The sequence below is a fragment of the Oryzias latipes genome, chromosome 16 (assembly GCF_053564925.1).
Source record: "Oryzias latipes strain Hd-rR chromosome 16, Olatipes_Hd-rR_3.1".
In the NCBI taxonomy this organism is placed as follows: Eukaryota; Metazoa; Chordata; class Actinopteri; order Beloniformes; family Adrianichthyidae; genus Oryzias; species Oryzias latipes.
The window spans coordinates 34,804,389-34,825,901 of NC_136252.1; the positions used below are offsets into that span (position 1 = coordinate 34,804,389).

General features: G+C 43.3%; 1 protein-coding gene and 3 long non-coding RNA genes across 8 annotated transcripts in view; 2 read left to right on the forward strand and 2 right to left on the reverse strand.

Moving 5' to 3' along the window:
• Window positions 1-21,513, forward strand: part of LOC144984626 (uncharacterized) — a 160,625-nt gene that overhangs the window by 69,609 nt on the left and 69,503 nt on the right. The window lies entirely within an intron of this gene.
• crppa (CDP-L-ribitol pyrophosphorylase A) overlaps window positions 1-21,513 on the reverse strand; it is a 48,159-nt gene that overhangs the window by 7,061 nt on the left and 19,585 nt on the right. The window lies entirely within an intron of this gene.
• On the reverse strand, window positions 749-8,620 carry LOC144984627 (uncharacterized). Its single transcript, XR_013648438.1, has 2 exons — window positions 2,948-8,620; window positions 749-2,702 (listed from the first exon to the last, which is right to left on the reverse strand). It is a non-coding gene; the product is annotated as an uncharacterized LOC144984627 (long non-coding RNA).
• Window positions 11,654-18,424, forward strand: LOC110016729 (uncharacterized). Of its 3 annotated transcripts, none has more exons than XR_013648436.1 (5): window positions 11,654-12,097; window positions 12,337-12,539; window positions 15,977-16,163; window positions 16,321-16,407; window positions 17,816-18,424. It is a non-coding gene; the product is annotated as an uncharacterized LOC110016729 (long non-coding RNA). The 3 variants fall into 3 exon arrangements; XR_013648435.1 differs by having other exon boundaries at window positions 11,654-11,937; window positions 12,023-12,097; window positions 12,337-16,163; XR_002292067.3 differs by having other exon boundaries at window positions 12,337-16,163.

Here is a 21,513-nt window from a genome sequence, read left to right on the forward strand (position 1 = left end):
AACGAAGCTGTAAACTCTGCGATCGACCTTTCCATCCAGCAGGAGCAGCACTTTGCCAGATGCGAAGGCTGCCTTTGAAGGTCCCAGACAGTTTTGCTGCGACAAAAACCCAAACCCTTTAGAAGTCCTTTGGTTCCTAATAAAACGTTTGATCCAAAGGGACGACTGAGTCCCAGCAGAACGTTTCAGAGTTCTATCGCTCCAGTAATCAGCCAGCTGAGGGCAGCATCACCTCCAGATCCCAAACCGGACGACGTCTCTGCAGCTGAGAAGACTTCTCCTCTTTTATTAGAGAAACCTTCAGTTAAATTCACGCAGAGGCAGAGACATAAAACAGCCTTTGCTTTATTCCGTCAGAAGATCGAGTTTCAGGGTTTCTGACAGCTTGTCCCCAAGTGCCCCCCCCCCCAGTACTGCAGACAGAGAGGAGCTTGGGGCCAAACTGAGATGTGAGACTGCAGACTCGGTTACTGGTCAGTATAACATTCACTTCAGGTTCAGGGGTTAAAAATAAAAGAGCTGTTGAGGTTTCACATTTTACATTTGGTTTAATTGTGTTTATTTGTTTAAAAAAGGCGACGTTGAACTTTAACCCAGGTACCTGCTACTTCTATGACTAGGAAACCCCAGATCGTCATTAAATAAAGTCCATAATAGTGACAATGTTAAAGTTGTGCTGAATAACATATAGATAACAATAATAAACGTAATGTGTATAATGACACATTTGAGGAATCATGAACAATGTAATATCTGAGAATTATCTGTGGCCCCAAAGTATTGAACATTTGAACCAAACATTGAACCAAAACCGACAAATCCAACTGAGATATTTTGGCTCAAACGTGCATCAAAGATTTATTGGAATCCAATGGAATCTTTTTTTTTTTCATTTCTCCCCCCCCCCCCCCTTTTTTCCCCATTTTTCAACTGAAAATGAAAGAAAAAAGAAAAAGGAATCCAATATTTCTCTCACATGTTTTTGATGTCACATAAAATTCTAGTACGATCAGGTCCAATACTCTCTGAAAACTATAACATTTGAAAGTCAATACTTTGTTTTTTGACTTTTTTCAACATTTTTTGTGACAAAAACATCCAAAATGATAAAAGGGTGCCGCCTTGTTATTTCATAAAGCTACATATACGCTGGGCATCTGGTGTAAATCAGGCGTAAATCGAGTGTAAATCTGGTGAAAATCTGGTGTAAATCTTGTGTAAATTGTGTGTACATCTGGTGTAAATCTGGTGTAGATCTAGTGAAACTCTGCTGTTAATCGTGTGTAAATCTGGGGAAAATCATGTGTAAATATGGTTTAAATCGTGTGTAAATCGGGTGTAAATCTGGGGAAAATCATGTGTAAATATGGTTTAAATCGTGTGTAAATTGTGTGTAAATCTGGGGAAAATCAGGTGTAAATCGTGTGTAAATCTGGTGTAAATTGTGTGTAAATCTGGGGAAAATCATGTGTAAATCTGGTGAAAATCTGGTACAGAGTACGTTTATTAATATTAATCTTGTTTTAACAATTTTAACAGTCTTTATAAATAGTCAATTGTTTCAATGACTTAATGATGGACTGTTTGTTTATTGTCATTTATCTAGTTATTCTTTTAAGGACTGACCTAAGAGCTCCGTTTACATTTTGCTGAACATGTGACAATGAAAACATTTTTAAAAAGTAAGAAAAAGAAATGTTTATGTTAATGTGATCAAGGTTTGACAGAAAATATTTCCAGCCTGAAACAGTGAAACAGCTGAGGTTTGCATACCTTTCTGAACAGAGGCATAGAAACCATGGTAAATATATACAACTTTACCATCAATTTGTTATGTATGCTATTGTAATTATACAAAGACATCATGATAAATCCTATCCTATTGAAGATCGGAGTGTTAAGTGCATCAATGTGAGTTTGTTTTTTCCAGATCACCAGCATTTAGAAGGAACCGGCTTTAAATCGTCTTCAGCAGGTGTAATTTTTCACTGCGACATGTTAAAGCTGTAAAAATAAAACATATGAATAAATCGAGGCTTTTCTGTGTTAAATGTCCGCATAGAAATGCCTCCTGTTTGCTCATCGTCTGACTCCTCCATGTTTTATGCCGACGGTAAATCGCATCTCCAGAGCAGGTGGAACGTCTGACAAAGAGGATTCATCAAGTCCAGGACGCTCAGAGAAAAGGAGGTGTGAAGACGCATAGCCCAGCTGGCAGCAAAAACAAATCCTACAGGAGAGGAGAGGAGTCCTCAAGAGAATTAAAACTCTGCACTGAGGGGAAAATATTCATTTTTAGGAAGATAAAAAATACTTCATTACTTAAAACGTGTTTTTTATAATAATACCTCAGTGACACCACAATAAACTTTGCATTCTTCCTCACTGATAAGGAATTGGCTTGTTAGGCCAAAACACCCTGATGTAGTCACTCCACTGTAAATATTTCTATATGGATTATCTAATCCAGAAAAGGTCATTTACCACATGAACTGTTTGAAAGATTATCCTGTAAAGTTGATCTTGGATTACTCTCACATGTCAACTATTCATTTACATAAAAACAAAACAGAGGGAGAGTAATAATTCACACGTTTGCACGGCTTTAAGATTCTGCATCAGCTGAGTTTGTTCAAATAAAACGTCTCTCCAGACTTCTTATTTTCAGTCAAACCTCTTCTAAATAGACTGGTCACTGTCAGCTCTACAGATCAAATATTTATGTTTTGACCATTACTCCAGTCCTCAGACTTCAACCAGCAACCCTCCTGCTGAAGGTTCATGCCTGTCCATAGAAAATGGTTCACATCCAGCTCCAACTAAATGAAGTCAACTCAGTCAATGGACTCTTCAGAACTGAACATGTGCCTCTGTGTGAAAACAGTGGTTTCGCTCTATTGTGGCCTTGTTTATTTCAGTTCATTTTGATCACTTTACAGTTTGTAACCTTTTGATTATTCAACAGGCTGATTTCATTTCTTGATTAGAATGAAGTGGAAATATGGAGAGAAATTAGACTCAGTCAGATTTGTGCGTGCGTAATTCTTGATTTGTGCGTAAATTAGGATTTGTGTATGCATATTCTTGCTTTGTGCGTGCGTAAATTAGGATTTGTGCGTGATTTGTTACTCACATAATACGTTTTGTGTATAAGTTAAAAAAACATAAAATGAAAAAAATACAAAATGCAATTTACGTATGCACAAATTAAGATTACAACAGCTTGAAACTACTTACACACACACATCTTTAAAAAACACGCATTGATGCAAAACTATCCAGCTTCGACAGCCATCTTTCCCTCCTGGAAGTTCTTCACCGGGAATTTCAAGAGATCAAGGATGCTCTAGAATTTTCCCAAAAACAAGTGGAAACCCTGACCGCGGAGAATTCAGCGCTGAGGGAGTCGGTAAAGTCCATCACTGATGGAATGAGCCAACTCTCTGAAGAAAATAAGAAGATCAAGGAGTCCATTCTGGATCTTCAATCAAGATCCATGAGAGATAACCTAGTGGTCATGGGAATACCAGAAACACCAGAAGAAAACGCCAAGGAAAAAATTAAAAACTTTATTCAAACCCAGCTAAAGCTTCCAGAGGAAAAAGTTAAAACCATAAACTTTCACCGTGTGCATCGCATGGGAGTAGTGAGACCTGGGAACCGCAGGCCCAGACCCATCGTGGCCAAGTTTGTCCTTCACAAGGAGAAGGAAGAGGTGAGGCGCCGTGGCAGGGAGCTCCGGGGAACCGACTTCAGGATGGATGACCAGTTCCCCAAAGAAATCTTGGAGCGCCGAAGGATCCTGTTCCCCATCAGGAAGAAATTTCTGAATGAAGGGGCCCGCGCTGTCATCTCTGTGGACCGACTCTATGTGAATGGACAGCTCCACCGCGACCCAAACGTCACTCCCTGGCTCTTCTAAACCAGATATGTATCCACACCCTTTACACTCTCTGCACAGGTGTCAGTTTATGCGTATATGTGACACACTGGGCAGAACTCACGGGGCATAAAGGTTTTCACTTTAGGTAAAATCACCCCCAGTCTCCTCAGCAGCTTCAAGCCTGTTCATGATAGGTTTGTTCTGTTTCTACCCTCCCTGTTTCCTTATTTATCCCCCCCTCTGCACTCCTTTCCCTTTTTCCTTTTTAACACACTATTCCCTCCGCCTCACCTAAGCTGCCACATAACCCAGCCACTCTACAATAGTACTGATCTGCACAACACACTCAGACACTCAGGATGTCCAGCATTACATCACATGCACTGTGCATTACACATTAAGCCTCATAGCAACATCAAGCACACCATTATGTGTACATATATACTCATTTTTGCCTCCATCAATAACATACAGTTTCTAACATTCACCTCAACAGCAGCATGTCCACCCTAAGGTTAGTTACTTGGAATGTGCACGGAGCTGGAACCAGAGAGAAGAGACTGAAAATAATGAGCAAATTAAAAGACCTCAAAACTGATTTTGCGTTTCTTCAAGAAACTCATATGTCTAATTCCTCAGTGAATATTCTCGCCACAGCAGATTTTCCCAACGTATATTCAGCCTGTTATAATTCTAGACAGAGAGGAGTAACAATTATGATAAATAGGGAAATTAAATTCACAGAAACTAGTACAGTCATAGACCCAGAAGGAAGATTTATAATAGTCACTCTTTCCACTCAAAATATGCAGCTGTGTTTAGCTAATGTGTACGCCCCCAATGTAGATGACCCTAAATTCTTTCATTCCTTCTTCTCTGCGCTATCTGAACATACAGACAAATCGCTAATCATTGCAGGTGACCTCAACATGTGTTTAGATCCAGAGATGGATAGGCTAAATAACACAGGAAATCTTAGAATCTGGCAATCCACAAACACTGTTAAACAGTACATGGAGGATTTTGGTCTTTGTGATGTTTGGCGTTTATTCCACCCCACGAAAAGAACTTATACCTTTTTCTCCACAGTTCATCAATCATTCTCCAGGTCAGATTATTTCTTGGTTAACAGCTCCTTGTTGAGCATAGCTACGGAAGCACAGATCCACCCCATTACTATCAGCGACCACGCACCAGTTTCCCTGACTCTTAAAAACAAAACATCACCACCTTCATTAAGGAGCTGGAGGTTCAATACATCGTTGCTCAGAGACCCTAACTTTATAGATTTCTTTGCTAAATAATGGTCCTCATATCTTCAAAATAATGACCACCCAGGTATTTCCTCGTGCCTTTTATGGGAGGCCGGGAAAGCAGTCATGAGAGGAAAAATAATCGCCTTCTCATCCCACAAAAAAAGAAAAGAAAACTCTAAACTAGTGGATTTAGAGCAAAAAATCAGACTGTTAGAGGAAACCTACAGCAACTCTCCAGATGATCAAACTCTACAACAAATAAGGAAAGTAAGAATCGAATTAAATGAAATAACTAATCAAAGAACACAGTTTTTATTACAGAGACTACGCTTGGAGAGGTTTGATCACAGTAATAAATCTGGGAAATATTTGGCAAATCAACTCAAAATAAACAAAGAGAAGACAACTATTTCATCAGTCATAGACCTAACAGGAAATGCAACACATGATCCAGCTGCAATAAATTCAGTTTTTAAAAACTTTTACCAATCCCTCTACTCATCCCAAATTAATCCTTCTGACAATGACATCAACATTTTTCTCAATAGCATAGATTTGCCTAGACCAACAGAGGAACAAATCACAGCCCTGGAGTCCCCTTTTACTAAAGAAGAGCTACATAAAGCATTAACCAACATGCCTAGTAAAAAAGCCCCAGGACCAGACGGCTTCCCAGCAGAATTTTATAAAGAGTTTTGGCAAATCTTAGCTCCCATTTTTCTCAGAATGACAATAGAAATTAAGGACAACCATTATCTACCTCCAAATATGAATTCTGCTAATATAATCTTACTTCTGAAACCTGGGAAAGATCCCACATCACCATCCAGCTATCGACCCATATCGCTGATTAATGCAGATCTTAAAATAATCTGCAAAGCTTTGGCGGGAAGGCTGGAGAAGGTAGTTCCCTCTCTAATACATCCTGACCAAACAGGTTTTATAAAGGGTAGACATTCATCTACCAACATGCGCAGATTAATCAACCTCATAGATTATACAACCATCAACAACCGAGAAGCAACCATTTTGTCACTGGACGCAGAAAAGGCATTTGATCGGGTCAACTGGAAATTTTTAATAGCCACCCTGAACAAATTTGGCTTTGGAAAATCGTTTATTAACTGGATTAAAATACTATATGCCTCTCCTAATGCTCGTATCAGAACAAATGATCAAACATCTCCAAGCTTTAATTTACAAAGAGGAACCGGACAAGGCTGTCCACTATCTCCGTCTTTATTTGCACTATTTATTGAACTTCTAGCTGCTGCTATTAGGCAAAGTCGAGACATTGAAGGCATTCAAACCAAAAATTTAGAACACAAAATAAATCTTTATGCAGATGATGTTTTACTATTTACTCCTAATTCACAATCTTCCATCTGCCAAATCATCTCCCTAATTAATAGATTTTCCTCAGTCTCAGAATACTCCATAAACTGGTCTAAAAGCACAATTCTACCAATTAATTGCAATTATCTAAATCCGCCATCTATTAAAATACAAACAGGCAACATAAAGTACTTAGGTATAAATATCTCCTCTAGGCTTTCTGATCTACTCAAGCTAAACCACACCCAACTACTTAAAACAACCGAGGCTGATCTCACTAGATGGAAAACTCTACCCATTTCTCTAATCGGGAGAGTTGCAGCCATAAAAATGATGATTCTCCCAAAAATTAACTACCTATTTTCAATGATTCCTTCCAAACCTCCAACTACTTGGTTCAAATCATTAGACTCATTCATTTCCCAATACCTCTGGGAAGGTAAACCCCCACGGATTAGTTTAAAAACTATTAAAAAACCTAAAGATAGAGGAGGACTAGGCCTTCCAGACTTCCAGGACTACTACTCAGATTGTGTTATGTACAAAAATGGCTGAATCCTGGTGTGCTAGATGAATCCTGGCTAGACATTGAACAAAATCTCTGTGATAACCTAGATATTTCTAATTTACCTTTCTTCAGTTCTAAAATTAAACAACACAAATGCTTCAGAAGTTTAAACATCAGCTCATCCTTAACAGCCTGGTGGGATTTTCTTAAAAAAAACAACCTCACATTATTTCCATGTAAACTTACCCCCATTTGGAATGACCCTGACATTTTAATTAACAAAACCATGATTCATTTTGCTTCATGGAAGAACAAAGGAATCCAGCAGTTCCAGCATATCATTCGGAATAGAAAATTTATGTCCCTCTCAACGTTATCCTCAACCTATGGAATTAATATAAACAAATTTCTAGAATATCAGCAGCTTAAATCAGCTATAAGCACTAAATACTGCCTGACCCAAATAGACCTAGACCCTCCCCTTACAGTAACACATTTCATGGACCTTAAAAATCCAAACTCACCTCCAAAATTTATAAGTTGATATCTAACATAGATGAAACCATTTACTTACCCATGACAAAATGGGAGTCTGAGCTATCATTGAATTTTAGTGATCAATTTTGGCTACAGATCTGTTTGAATGCCTTTAATATGACCCAAAGCCCTAATCTGCAACTTATTCAATACAAGATTCTCCACAGAACTCACTACAGCGGACAGAGGTTATTTAAAATGGGTCTCAATCAGTCTGCTATATGCACACAGTGCATAGGTAACAACATAGACGACTATTTGCATGCCCTGTGGGTCTGTCCACCTGTCCAATCATTCTGGCGTAAGGTTTGTGAGGATTTATCAATCTGGTTTAATCATAAGATTCCTGCTTGCCCCAAATTCTGCTTATTAGGTGACCTGAATAACATCAACATGGAATCTAACAAGGCTTATATGGTTCTCACCGCTGTATGTATCGCAAAGAAAACTATCCTCCTAAACTGGAAATCTAAAAATAATCTTAGCATCAACCACTACAGAAACCTCATGTCAGAGCATATTAGTTCAGAGATAATGTCCTCCACAAAAAACCTGTCGGCTTCAGACTCTCCCTGGCTCCAGCTGGTTAGTCACATCACCTAGTGGGGGTGGGATGGTGATAGGTTGAGCCGGGTCGTGGCTGGTTGGGTGGGCCGGGGTGGGTTTGGGGGGGTGGGCTCTGCCGGGCCTGTCGTTCTCCCGGCTCGGGGCTTTGGTTGCCTGGGTGGGGTGGTGGTGGGGGCGCACACTCTGCCGGCAACTTGGCAGGGGTTCCTGGGCGGGTGCCTTCTGGGCGCAGGGTAGGCAGTGCGGCTGACCGGGAACGGCGGCCGGGTGCCGTGCTGGGTGGCTGGTCGCCGTGGCGGGGGCTGGGGGGGGGGCTTGGGGCTCTGGGGCCTGGGGTCGTCTGCCCGTGGCCGGTGTTTCGCCCGTGGCCGGTGGTTGGCGCGTGGCCTGGCCCCCCGGGGGTCGACGCCGCAGTCACAGCAGGGGTTAATGGGTTCACTTGGGTGGGTTTATTTCATTATTATTATTATTATTATTATATTAATTATTTTATTATTATTATTAATATTATTATTATTATTATTTTATTATTTATTTATTTTGGGGGGGGGGCCTGGGGGGGCAGTGTGCTAGTCCTTAGGGGGGCCAGGGTATGAATGGTGGGGCTGGACCCCCTGCCCCCCCGTTCTGGCGCCGGGACCCTTCCTCGCTGGCGGTCTCTCGGCGCCGCGAGGCTCTGGCCTCCAACTGCGGCTGGCTTGCCGTTTCTGGCTGCCCGGCCGCTCTGGGAGGGGGGGCGCCTACCGCGGCCGGCTGGGGGGCCGGTCGCTCGGGGGAGCCTTCTCCCCCGGTTGTGCCCATCTGCCCGCTCCTCCCCGCTCTCACCCAAACAAATATTGCACACAGGCACATAGGGCCCCGGGATCTGGATGGGAGGGGTATGCTGGCGGGGCTCACTGGGGATGCCCCTCTCTGGGTTCTCGTTGGCACCCGCCCTCCTCCCCGCTTTTTACTTGCATATTAGACACTCTGATTCATCTAGGGCCTTGTGGAGAGGGTCTGGTGGAGGGGGGCACGGTGAAACATCCGTGCTCACCTTTCGCTGGCCCCCCCCACAATTTTAACTTCCTCTGTAGACACACACACTGCATGCTAGCAGCACACACACAGCAAATACACACCACTCACAGAGGGACTCCGGAGTGGGGGGCTTTGCGGCTTGGCAGCGGTGGAGCCCCCCACACTGGTGACCTCCTATTTTACCTGCAGCACACACACAGCACTCCCACACCTCCATACATGGGTGGGGTCGGGGGGGGGGGGGGCGGCCGGTCTTCACCCGCCTGGTCCTCTCAGGGCGGCCGGGCTTATGGGTATCCTGTCGGCTGCGGGAGGGGTCGGGCATGCGGCGCTGGGGGTCGGCCGGCTGGGGGGGGGGGGTTACTGCGTGGCGGCGGGGGTAGGGAGGGTAACCAGATGATTGTGAGTATGTGTGTGTGAGTGCATGGGTAGGACCGACCTGGGGGCTGGCTCGCTGGGACCCTCTGGGGCTTTCCCTCCCCATCACAGAGAGGGGAGGGCACTGAGAGGGTTGGGGAGGGGGGGTCAGATATTATGGCGGGGGGGGGGTTGTAGTGCGTAGGGTTTTAGGGGGGTGGCTGTGGCTGTGGGTGCGTGGCGATCCCTGGGTTGCTAAGGTCGCGTGCCTGGGCTGGCTTGCGGGGACGGGGCGCCGGTCGGGTGGTGGCTGGCTCATGGGTTCCGGGGGCCCTGGCTTCGTCCCGGGCCTTTGTCTCGGGGTCCGGCGCCCGGTGGCCCCCATGGCTGCCGCCTGGTACGGCTAAGCGCTCCTGTCTTGTGGCCTGGGGGCCGGACACTGGGTTCGCTTGTGCCTCTGGGCATTGGGGGGGCCCCTGTAGGGGGGCCCTCTCTGTGCCTGGCTGGTGGGGTGGGCGGTCCCCTCCTCCTCCCCTCCCGGGCTGCCTGGGTCCGGATGCTGGGGGGGCTTCTGGCCTGGGGGGCTCTCCTCCCCTTTCCTGGTCTGGCTGGTCTGGCTGGGTAGGTTCTGGCTCCCTTTATGAACACACGGTTCACGTCGGCAGCATGCATGTATCTCCACCCCCACGTGCACGTGCACACTGCCACACTCCCTGTCTGCTTCATCCCTCCTCCTTACCTACAGTGTATTGATGGACAGATTTTTTTTCGCTCATCTTAGTGTCAGATTTTTACCTTTGATGTAACATTCGTCTTTCCAGCAGATCTGGTATAATTGTTACAGCTTAAATTAATAACTTAGTCAAATCAGTGCTTGTATCCCCCACCTTTTCACCTTTCTTCCTTTTACTCTCTTCCACCCTCCCCTCACATTCTTCCCCTCTCCCTCCCCACACACACTAAATGTAACAAATAAATAAAAAATAATACGACAAAAAGGGGTTTATACAAATCTACACTCTAGTTTCTTGAAGCTATATAACCTCTTTTTGTGATAGTAAAACCTGTCCAACACAAAAAGCCTTCAGCTCTAATCTGTTTGCTCAGCTGTTGGACAGAACAAGTTAAAAAGAAGAAAAAAAAAAAAAAAGAAACACGCAGAAATCCCTTGTTACGCACACACGAAGCCAAAGTTACGCACGGATCTACCGTGAGACTGTTTTCACGTCTCACAAATTCGTCCGTAAGTGCTGCGTTTAAATACCAGTGGAATGCTCGGTCATTAGAATTTTCCTATCAGCCTTCCCTTCCAAACGTATCCAGACAATGACTCAATCAATACATGAAGACAGTAGATGTTAGTGTTGAACATAGAGGCTACTTACTTCGGGGCGCTGACCACCGAGATGGGCCGCCATTCTTCCCGTGACTCTCAAAGCCTTTGATTTTTCCGGAAGAAAAAAAAACAGTGCCCCCTACTGGTCGTTCCTGTTACGCATTTTGTATCAATTCGGTGTCTCGGAGAATAATATACTTTTAATATATATATTAGCGTTTAAAATTGAACGTCATATTCTCAGATAATAATTTTTATTTTCCTTTAAAGTTTTTTTAAGACCTGCTACACCCACTGAAGGAAAAACGTTTAGAAGGGAAGGCTGATAGGAAAATTCTAATGACCGAGCATTCCACTGGTATTTAAACGCAGCACTTACGGACGAATTTGTGAGACGTGAAAACAGTCTCACGGTAGATCCGTGCGTAACTTTGGCTTCGTGTGTGCGTAACGAGGGATTCGTGCGTGTTTTTTAAAGATGTGTGTGTGTAAGTAGTTTCAAGCTGTTATCTTAATTTGTGCATACGTAAATTGCATTTTGTATTTTTTTCATTTTGTATTTTTTTAACTTATACACAAAACATATTATGTGAGTAACAAATCACGCAAAAATCCTAATTTACGCACAAATCAAGAATTATGCACGCACAAATCTGACTGAGTATAATTTCTCTCCATATGGAAAAGATCAGATTCTAACTATATCAACTTTTTTGTACCTTGAGGTGACGTTTGGAAACATGTTTTCTTTCTGATGTTGTTAAAAAAAATTCGCAGGAACCTACAAAACTCTTCTAAACTGCTGGTGACATTTTTAGTTTCAATCCCATCTACTTCAGGACAACTTCTTATTGTTTCATTACTTTTTGGATCTAAACAAAAAAGCCACCCAGAAGTTTCAGACAAAAAAGTGAGCTCATTTTAAAATTTGACATGGAGTTTCGTGACTTATCCATGTCACTCCCACTTCTGTGAAAAAGACTTCAGTGTGACATTTAGATTCTTGGAAATTCTGAGCTTCCCCACAGAGCTTCTGTAAACCAACGTTTTACTTATGTAACTGCTTTCTCAGACCTCGTTTTGAGGACGGCTTGTGCCGCGCAAACCCTTCACGGTAAATCTGCTACATCTCTTTCAGGTACGTCTTCCGAATATCCTGTCCGGATTCATGCAAACAAAGCAGTTTGTGAGTCGACGCCAATATGGCTTCTTTCTTCCTGCAGGACCTTTTCAGAGAAGGTTAACCCCCAGAAGAATGGGACACTAAATGGAGGGTGCATTTCCACCAAATTCCTTCTGTGAGAACTTTTTAAACACGCTCTGCTGAGAGACAACTGTTTGAATTCAGATCGTTGAAGGACAAACCTCAAAACAGTCGGCAGGAGAATGGATGTTTAGCTGTAGAGGCATGAAAGCATGAAGGCATGGGTGGGATTCCTGAGGGGGGGGGTACCTCATCGACCACGTGGTGAAAGAGGCCCACATCACACGACCTCTGCAAATGCTGTTTCTACTTATTGTTCTGCATCACTTACAGAAACCCAGGAGAGCTGAAAAGCCGGCGGATCGCAGGGCGTCTGAGGTCAGCCGCAGGTGGAGCAGTAACGTCCCAAATGAGACGTCTGTGACCGGCCGAACGCTCAGCAGCTCTCCTCCCGGCCGAGGATTAGTGGCGTCACTTCCACCCCCAAATACAAGACGGAGATTGTCATCACAGGAGGCTCCAGGCCAAACACAAAGGTGCAACAGTTTTTCTGTACTTTTGTCAATATATGGGTCTACAGCAGACTAAACAGCAGTATGGGCTGTACCTTGGCTTTTTTGAGCCAAGGTACACTTTTTCCTTGACTAAAATCCTGCGACACACCAACAACCAATACTAAAAAAAGTGAAACTCTTTACCACGGGTTAGGGTCAATACCATACTGTACCATGGACGTGCATGCGGTTAGTAAGGGATTGGATTTATCTGTACTTTTCCAGACGCTCAAAGCATTTACAGTGTGTCCATTCTTCATCCACTCCTCATTCATACTTGGTGATGGTTACTTCTGATGCAGCCACAGCTGCCCTGGGGCAGACTGACAGAGTTCATGCCAACGGCCTCTCTGACCATCACCGGGACATTCATACACATTCACATATTAGTGGAGCAACACTGGAGGCAGGGAGGGTGAAGTGTCTTGCCCAATGACACACAACAGCTGACTGGGGAGCTGGGATCGAACCGCTGACCCTACGATCATTGGATAGCCTGCTTAACTGCCAGTGTATTGTGAAGTGTTTGTCAGGATGATGGGAGTTTCATGCACCTTTGATGAACGGGTGATGCTGTCCTTACGCCACACTATCAATTAGTAGGGTGTGAGTACTGGCTCCTTACTGACCATGCATAAGTACTGTACACACGGGATGGACATGCGATAGGCATGTAGGGTGTCCACACAGACTACACTCTGATTGGCTAATTTTCTCAGTCTAACACGCCGGCCTCTCACCTACTTCCTCCTAACTCACCCTCACGTGCTGTATAAGTGTTCACTATGACCTGTCGCCCGCAGCATAAACATAGAAAAAACGTGCGTGAACATTTTGTCTCAACAGGTTCACAGAGCGGTCTACGCCTTTGATACTTCATACGGGTCACCTGCGTGTCCTTTCACCCCCAAACAACCCGTTCCCACCCGTAAGGAAAGTTGGGACTACAGCTTTATAGGTTGTTTTTTTTAGATAGGTTTGTCTGAATTGTGAAATTGTCTCCACAGTTTAGGACACTCCCAACTTTTTTCCTAAGCCCACAACCATCCAGACTAGTCTGTGTACCAAGACACGCCTGCAAACAAAAGCCCCAGTAGAGCAGGAAGGCAGAAGCACAAAAAACCCATTGATGTGTTGATAAAGCATAATTCCTGCAGCGCTCCAGCTTAACTGGAAGGAAAAAACACCAGGGCCATAATGGTGGGTGGTTAGAAATGACTCAGAATCCTTTTAAATGCATGTTTTCTATAATCCAAGTGACTGAATATTTACAAACCGAAGAACTGGTGAGGCATGACTATACCAAACACATGCGGCCTGAATGGGGTCGCATCAGCCCAAACAGAGGGCTTGCTGCTGTTTTTCAGCAATCAAAGCTGAGTAAACACCGCTCTGCTATGTCCAATTCCAACAGCCAAGTTTCGGCTGCCAAGTTTCACACATCTGGAGCTTTTCACAGCATCAGCCCACAGCAGCACAAGTCTCTCCCAAGTTTACGACTATAACTCTAAAAAGACACGGATAAGGGGTGAGTAATTCCTGAGCTTCTGTCTGTGTGAAGGTGTAAATATGTCACAGATGGAGCCAAGTGCACCAACTCACTTCCAGAGAGAAATCCTGTGAAGGTTAGGACAGAGTTGTCAGGACAGTCAGGGGTTTCAAAATTTTTAAGGAAGTCCAATTTGAGACTCTGCACTTACGTTATAGGAGAACAAACCTACCTCACCTCAATCAATATCATCGATATATTTTATACAATTTTATAATGGTTTAGGTCGATTCGATTAATAACTTGCCTCAGACAGATTGATCTGGTTGGATCGTAGGAATATCAATCGATTTATTGCACCCCTATAAAGCAATGTGGTGAAACCAAACAATTACAAAAAATTAAGTTCAACTTTTAAAAACTGGTATAACTCGACGTCTCTAGAAGCTTCAAATGTGTATTTTCAACATTGGGCACTGAGTTGTAGGCGTGTGGATAAGAGCAACATCATCTTTCAGACACGTTATGCACACAGAAAAATCAGCTTCCTATACATTTTTTACAAACCAGTTTTAACCACACCATCCATTCATCTGGTATATTCCCATTTACAGACACAGACAGACATAAAACCTAAGTCCCAACTGTCCTTACGGGTGGATACGGGCTCCCTACAGGGGAAAAATGCTCATTTTTTGTTAACGGGCATGCTGCTGGCGACAGGTCATAGTGAACATTTAAACAACCCAAAACCCACGGCACCCATTCGGGTGCATGCGAGTAACGAAGTAGCTAATCAGTTCGGCCCAGAAGTTTTGTTGTTTTGTATGGTGACAGACTGGATGGAAAAACAACAGATCCGTTCACATAAAAGCTAGGACAATTGCATGTGCTTGAAGGCTTTATATTTGAAAGTGTATTAAGGAAACTTTTAGAATCTACCGTGAAAATTCCACATCTAAAGAAACGCCTATCAAGCGGTCCAACTGACAAAAAATATTAAAATCTATGAGAGCTGGCTCGTTCAGACACAGTTGTTTGATGAAGTCTTTCCTACTACTTCACTGAAGTCCATAAGTCAAAAAGACAACTGTGTCTGATTTAAACATCACATGGTCTGAATATTTCCCCCATGTGCATAATTTCCTATTTATAAGCGCTTTAATGAGCAAAGGCTCTTGTAGTGCATGACAGATTCCAACTCTCATTTATCTTGGCGGGTTTAAACCAGCCACTTTTTCATTTGAAGACAACGGCTGGATTGTGGGAGTGTAGTGAGACTGCAGCCATCCTTAATCTCAGCTGGCCCTCCACTGATGAAAATGTGAGTGTCACAGCAGGAGCTTTGGTTCCCTGTGTCAGGTTTCACCTGTCTGCCTTGTTGAGTTCAACAGGATTAGCCTGACATATCCAGTGTGAGAAAAAACTGTGGAAAAGCATCTCTGGAGAAATCATTTTCCCTCCACTCCTCATTTAGAGAATACCTGAGAAGTGTGTAATTCCTCTGGAGGGCACTAACAGGAGGATCAGACTGTAGTTATGGGACTATGAAGTAAATCCTCATTATTTTTTTACTTTGAAGCTGATTTTAATGGATGTTGAACATGGGTAAGATGGTGTTCGTTCTCAAAGAGTTGCCACAGAATTTTAGGAGGACGCCATAAGTCAGGATGTGAACTCCTAGTGTCAAGGGTGTCCTTTAGGCACCCCTGCCCTGTCTAATGCTAAAGTAAAGGTGCAGGATGTGGTGTTTTCCTATGTTTGTTTTTAGCTCCAAAATCATCATTAACTTTCTTTCACCCAATGCCAATGGGTGCAATAAAGACTACAGTGGGTCCAGAACTTTAATCAAGATTAAAATCTGTTATTCATTTTAGGAAATGTAATGGCATAACTTTGGAACTTCCTGGAACTGTCGAATCCTTTGCAGCTCTGTTCTGGGTGGATGGTAGACCAACAGCTGTGACTGCAAAGTGGAAACCCTCACCTGTATCTGAGAACTGGACTGACTGAGTGTGAGGTCATCCACAGAAAATGGTTGACTTCCAGCTCCAACCAAATGAAGTCGCCATTTCTTAAGGATATGGACGCCAACATGTTGGAGCCAGATGTCATCAGTAAGCAATGATTGGTCCGAGTCAGTCTGAGTCGACGACCAAATCCAAATTTATTCCCTCCCCCTCTGGAGCCCCCCCCCCCCCCCCTCCCTTGCTCCAATTTTAGGGCCATTTGGAGCTGTAGTGGTGTCTGAACTTGTTTTGTTTTTATTTACAGAGGAGCCGTAGTGACTTGGGGCTGGATATCCCTCTGCGGTTAGGGTTATTAAGGTCGCGCTGTGGCCCAAAGGAGAACGCTACGTGGGTAAGCCCTGAAGCACAGACGTTTAAATTTAAATGCAAGTACCGTTAATGACTTTTTAAAGTTATAAAAGCGATGTTATTATGTATTTTCTGAGCGGTGGGAGCTATATGCTAACATAGATGACGGCGACTATCAATGCCGTACTCAAGCGGTAGTAACGCTGGAATTTGAAGAGACTTTTTTTCCACATCTCTCTGCTTGGAAGGATTAATGCAGGGGTAGCAAAAAGCCGTAGGGGTTGAATTTGGATTCGGCCAACGTTTCTATGACAACCACTCTCACCAATCAGGAGGGAGCTTGTTGGAAGGCCACACCACTACATGTTAAACAAAGATCAAAAAATGTTATTCTGAGTAATAGGGCGGCCGTGGTGCAGCGGTAGGGCGGTCGACCCATGATCGTAAGTTTGCAGGTTCGATTCCCGCCTTGCACGCCCATGTGTCAAAGTGTCTTTGGGCAAGACACTGAACCCCACCTTGCCTCTGGTGGGAGGTTGGCGCAAGTGTTCGGCAGCGGAGCCACCATCAGTGAGTGAATGTGACTGTAAAGCGCTTTGGGCCTTCGAAAGAAGGTAGAAAGCGCTAAATAAGTATACGCCATTTACCATTTAATAGGATGACTAAGTAAAAGCTATTTATTTTCTCTATGGGTTTTTGACTTCTTAGAGCCATCTAGTACTTCCTGTTTGAAACGCCAGGGGGGCGGGGCCACACAGTAAAGTTCTTATACACAGTCATTGGTAGAAACCAAGATTCAATATAGATTGCAGCTAGACTGTGTTCATCTGGGTTTATACTCCCAAAGGAGGAAATGACAGTTACGCAACACTCTTTGGGTCTCACGTCTCAATTTGACTTAGTGTTTTTGTTTTTGTTTTTTATCTGCTCCAATACAAAAACATGAGAATTAAATAGGCAGAGAAACAATCTGGAAATTTTGGGTACAATTGCAACAACTTCAAGAGCAACAAATGAATTTCACCAAGCCCTCTGCTTCACAGAGGGGACAGAAGCGACCTCCCTTGAACTCAGCCAGGGTCCAACTACTCTGGTATGATTCCACGTGTCTGCCTTTCAAATCTGAAGAAGTCGGAGAGAAAAGGCCATCAGAGCGCACTCCTGTTCCTCCTCTTGTTTCCCTTCTTTCTTCATGACCTGTTCTGAGCTTTAGAGTTCCAGGTCCGGGCTCTTTGAGGAGGAGGAAATGTGGGGTTGGGTAAACATCAGGGTTCTTAGTGTGAGGATTACTCCTCCCATATATCACAGAGACAACTCCCTTTTCAGTGGATGACATGTCCCTAAGACCCAGAGCATGGAGAGATCCAATGACACTTCCCATCCCATTGGTTTGTTTTGTAAAGAAGACAGAACGCTTTGTTTGTTTTTTCCACGCTTTACTTTTGTTGCAGAACCTCTTAATCAAAATTCAGAACCTCCTGTCCGTGGATTTGATGCAACCCAGGAGATACCAAGAGGTTTGGTTCCTCAAAGGACCACTAAGCTGGTTCCAGAAGGGAGCAGTTCCACGTCCAAGTTACCCCTTATAAGATTTGCTCTGATAAGAATTGTGCTTTTGGTGTTTTTAACATGTTTTAACATTTTTCTGATGAAAATAAAGATTAAAACTGCATTTCTTTATTCAAATTGTTGTGAATCAGGAGCAGATAAAAAATTGCAGTTGGGAAAAAAATCTTTTGGCTACTATGTAAAATTTACAATGGAAGGCCACAAGCTCCCTGGTCTGCCCCATTCTGATGCATCCGCCATTACGACAATACAAGACAATGATCTTTAATATCCTAATGGGTCATGTGATTTTAAAAACATTCGTTTCAAGTAATATCTCTAATTAAACTAGTTTTTGACTCATATTTTACACATTTTGACAACTTTATTTTATAATGTGTAATTCTAGTCTTATGTCAGTTGGTTAAAAAATAAAGTGCAACTGGACTAACTTAGCGTTTAAATTAGGATCATTTTAAGGGGGGAAGTATAGACGTTTAATAAACGCTTATTTTCAGACATAGTATTTCCAATTGCAAGAGTAATATACCTAACATGACAGCTTGTAACTAATTTTATGACTTAATTTGGACTTAACAGGGCAGGACTTCACATTTTATTTGAAGAAATCAAGTCGTCTATATTTTTCACTAGTTTTGAGAAAGACATGTTTCTATATGAGGCTTTGAGAGTCAAACTTCAAAAAGACGTCTCCTTTTCCTGAACTCACTCTGCTTCATCCCTTCATTCATGGGGCGGCAGGGTGGTCGGATGCAGCTTCGATTCCCGCCTTGCCCGCCCATATATCGATGTGTCCTTAGGCAAGACCCAAGACCCAACCTTGCCTTGGATGATTGACGAAGCCACCATCAGTGTGTGACTGTAAATCGCTTTGGGCCTTTGAGTATACCTACAAGTATACGCCATTCACCCCGATTTACAAACCCAAAACAAATGCTCCTCCCCTCTGGTACACTTGGGTGAAGTAAGCGGCTACCATCTGAACATTGTAAATGTCGGCAAACTTTCAAAGACACAAAGTGAAAGCAGTTCCAGCATCCCACCTGATGCAGCTTATGTCTCAAACCTGTTAGTTCTTCCATCAAAAATGACTCATTCAAAGAAGATTTAGGACAGTCGGATAACCTGTCAGGCTGAAAGACTTCAGTTTCACCCGTTTAGTCCACAAGTCTGAGGAACAAGCAGCTGTGATTAAACTGGCACAAAAAAAACGAAGCAAAAGAGTTTCATGAGAATTATTGAAGTGCCAAAGCTCACAGGAAAGACAAATGTAGCTGTCCGTCTACGCTGGGGTCTCTTACAGAGAAACACTCGGGCGTCCAGGATAAAAACTAGACCTTTCTCAGTGAGGAACACAAAATGTAATCCAGACTTTCATGAGGAAAAACAGAAGGTTTGACCTCTGGAGACCAAACAGAAAACATCCTAATTTTCTGGATGTTTAAAATTCTATATGGCAGAGAAGCAAAGAACAGGGTTTCTGTTTGGATCCACTGCGCTTGATTTCATTTAGCAGGAAAACAAATGACTGCAAGGTTTTGTGGGAAACATGCATGTATGCTGAAGAGCTGAAAGAAGAAATGTAAGCAGACATCTCAACAAGGATGAATCCCATCATCTGGAAAGACTTATCCTCATTACAGTTAAAAGCAAACATTGATGTATACGGGGTTGTTTCCCCTTGTTGTTCCACTATCTCACAAAGCATTTTGTAATTTAGGAGCATGCGTTATCTGCTTTCACTCCCTTCCCTTCCTCTGTTTCCTCCGAGGAGTGGACCTGGATGACAAATTAACAGCATTAGTCTCCATAATTCAGAGAAAAGCCATGATGGTGCAAAACCTGACAGAGGGAATCAAATTCATATGGAGGAGAGCGGGGAATTGCGCGCCTGGCTCGGAGCAAACATCTACTTTTAATTAGAGGGTGCTCCAATATCGCAGTCCGAGGCACGCCAAGATTACACTGACCACAGAGCGAGGCTGGCCTCCCGGAGGTCAGATTTGAGTTTTTAATCGGAGTTTTGTGGCTGGAGCGAACGGAGCCACCCGCCTGAGGCACAACAGGCTTTTACCACTGATTTGCAAAGGAAAGCAACTGCCAAAAACCTCGCCCATTACACTGCTGCAGTCAGCCGAGAACATTTATCACCATGGATGTCATATTTAAGGCCGACTACGCCAAAAATGCTCAACATTTCTCTTGGGTTTGTCGCGCAAATCTGCCAAAAAGCCCAGGATTTGATTCGACGGCTTTGGTAGCAGGAATCCTGACATTTGTAACTCTGAATGACTTAGGATGTAATTTCAAGTAATCCTGTCATTACTGAGCAGCAGCGTTTGGACTCCAACCACATCCATCCTGCAGAGAACACAGCAGAGGACTTCCACAACAACCAGTTGATTGTCTTTTCTGGTTTTTAGAAAAACTTTGAGAAGTAGTCAGGACATTTGGTTTGGGTCAATCCTTTCTTTGTTGTAACAACACTCTGTGGAAATAAAAGCTATTCTTTTGGACAGCCTGTTGATTTTTATTTTAAACGGTACCACATTAGAAAGGAGCCAGATCTTCATCATCACTAATAGATGACCAAAGTAAGAAAAAGGCCCTTTCAAAAGCCCCTAGATCTGCTCAATTTGAAAAGGTAATCCATTAACAATCTAAATCACACATTAACTGTAATGAACTACTTAAAAAACACCCAAACTGTCTAATTGATTAAAATGAGGAAAGTCAGGAGTCTGGCAAAGAAAAGCAAAGAGAAGATCTCCAAACAAAGACATCGTGCTGCATCTGAAGAAATTCAAGAACAGACAATCTCCATCAAGTTTCCTCCTTAAAGGTTCTCAAAAACATTTGTGTTTTATCCCCACATGGAGAACACTCAACAGTGGAGAACCTCCACGAAGTGACTGACTGTAAAACATGGAGGACTCATCCAGGATAAGAAGGTCAGGCCTGGACTACCTACAAACTCCTGGACTAATTATCCACAAAACCTCCAGACCGATGAGACACAACAGGAACTTTCTGGAAGGAGAGAGTACCGTGACATCCGCATCCTAACAGACTTCCGGAAAAAAGAACATCGGAACAGTCAGACACGGAGATGGAGGTGTGATGGTGTGGGGCTCACTAGTCTTATGAAAGCCTGGATGTCTTGACATAACCAGAAATGGGTTTTCTTCAGCAGAATGAAGCTTTTAACACAACAAAAGGGTCTAGAAATAGTCAGACTTATTCCCAACCATTATAAACGAATTGTTCCAACTGTTGCTTCCAAGCCGGGTAACTGTATTTATTAGAACAAGAGAACGAACTTTTATCTTTAAAGAATAAAAAAATCAATAAGATGTCGTTTTGGTTTTTAATCTATTCCTTCCCATTTTCTTTTTGTTGTTGTTGTTTTTTCCTGAAAGACCAGGAATGCGACTGTAGCTACTGAGCTCCATGAGCGTAAAGCTTGAAGCTCCACTGCTAGCCTCACAGCTCGACACATGCGGCTGAGGAAGAACGCTCCGGTCCTGCTCTGCTGATCAAACAAAAGGCAGCGTGCGCGCCAGCCAGCAAAGAAGGGTGA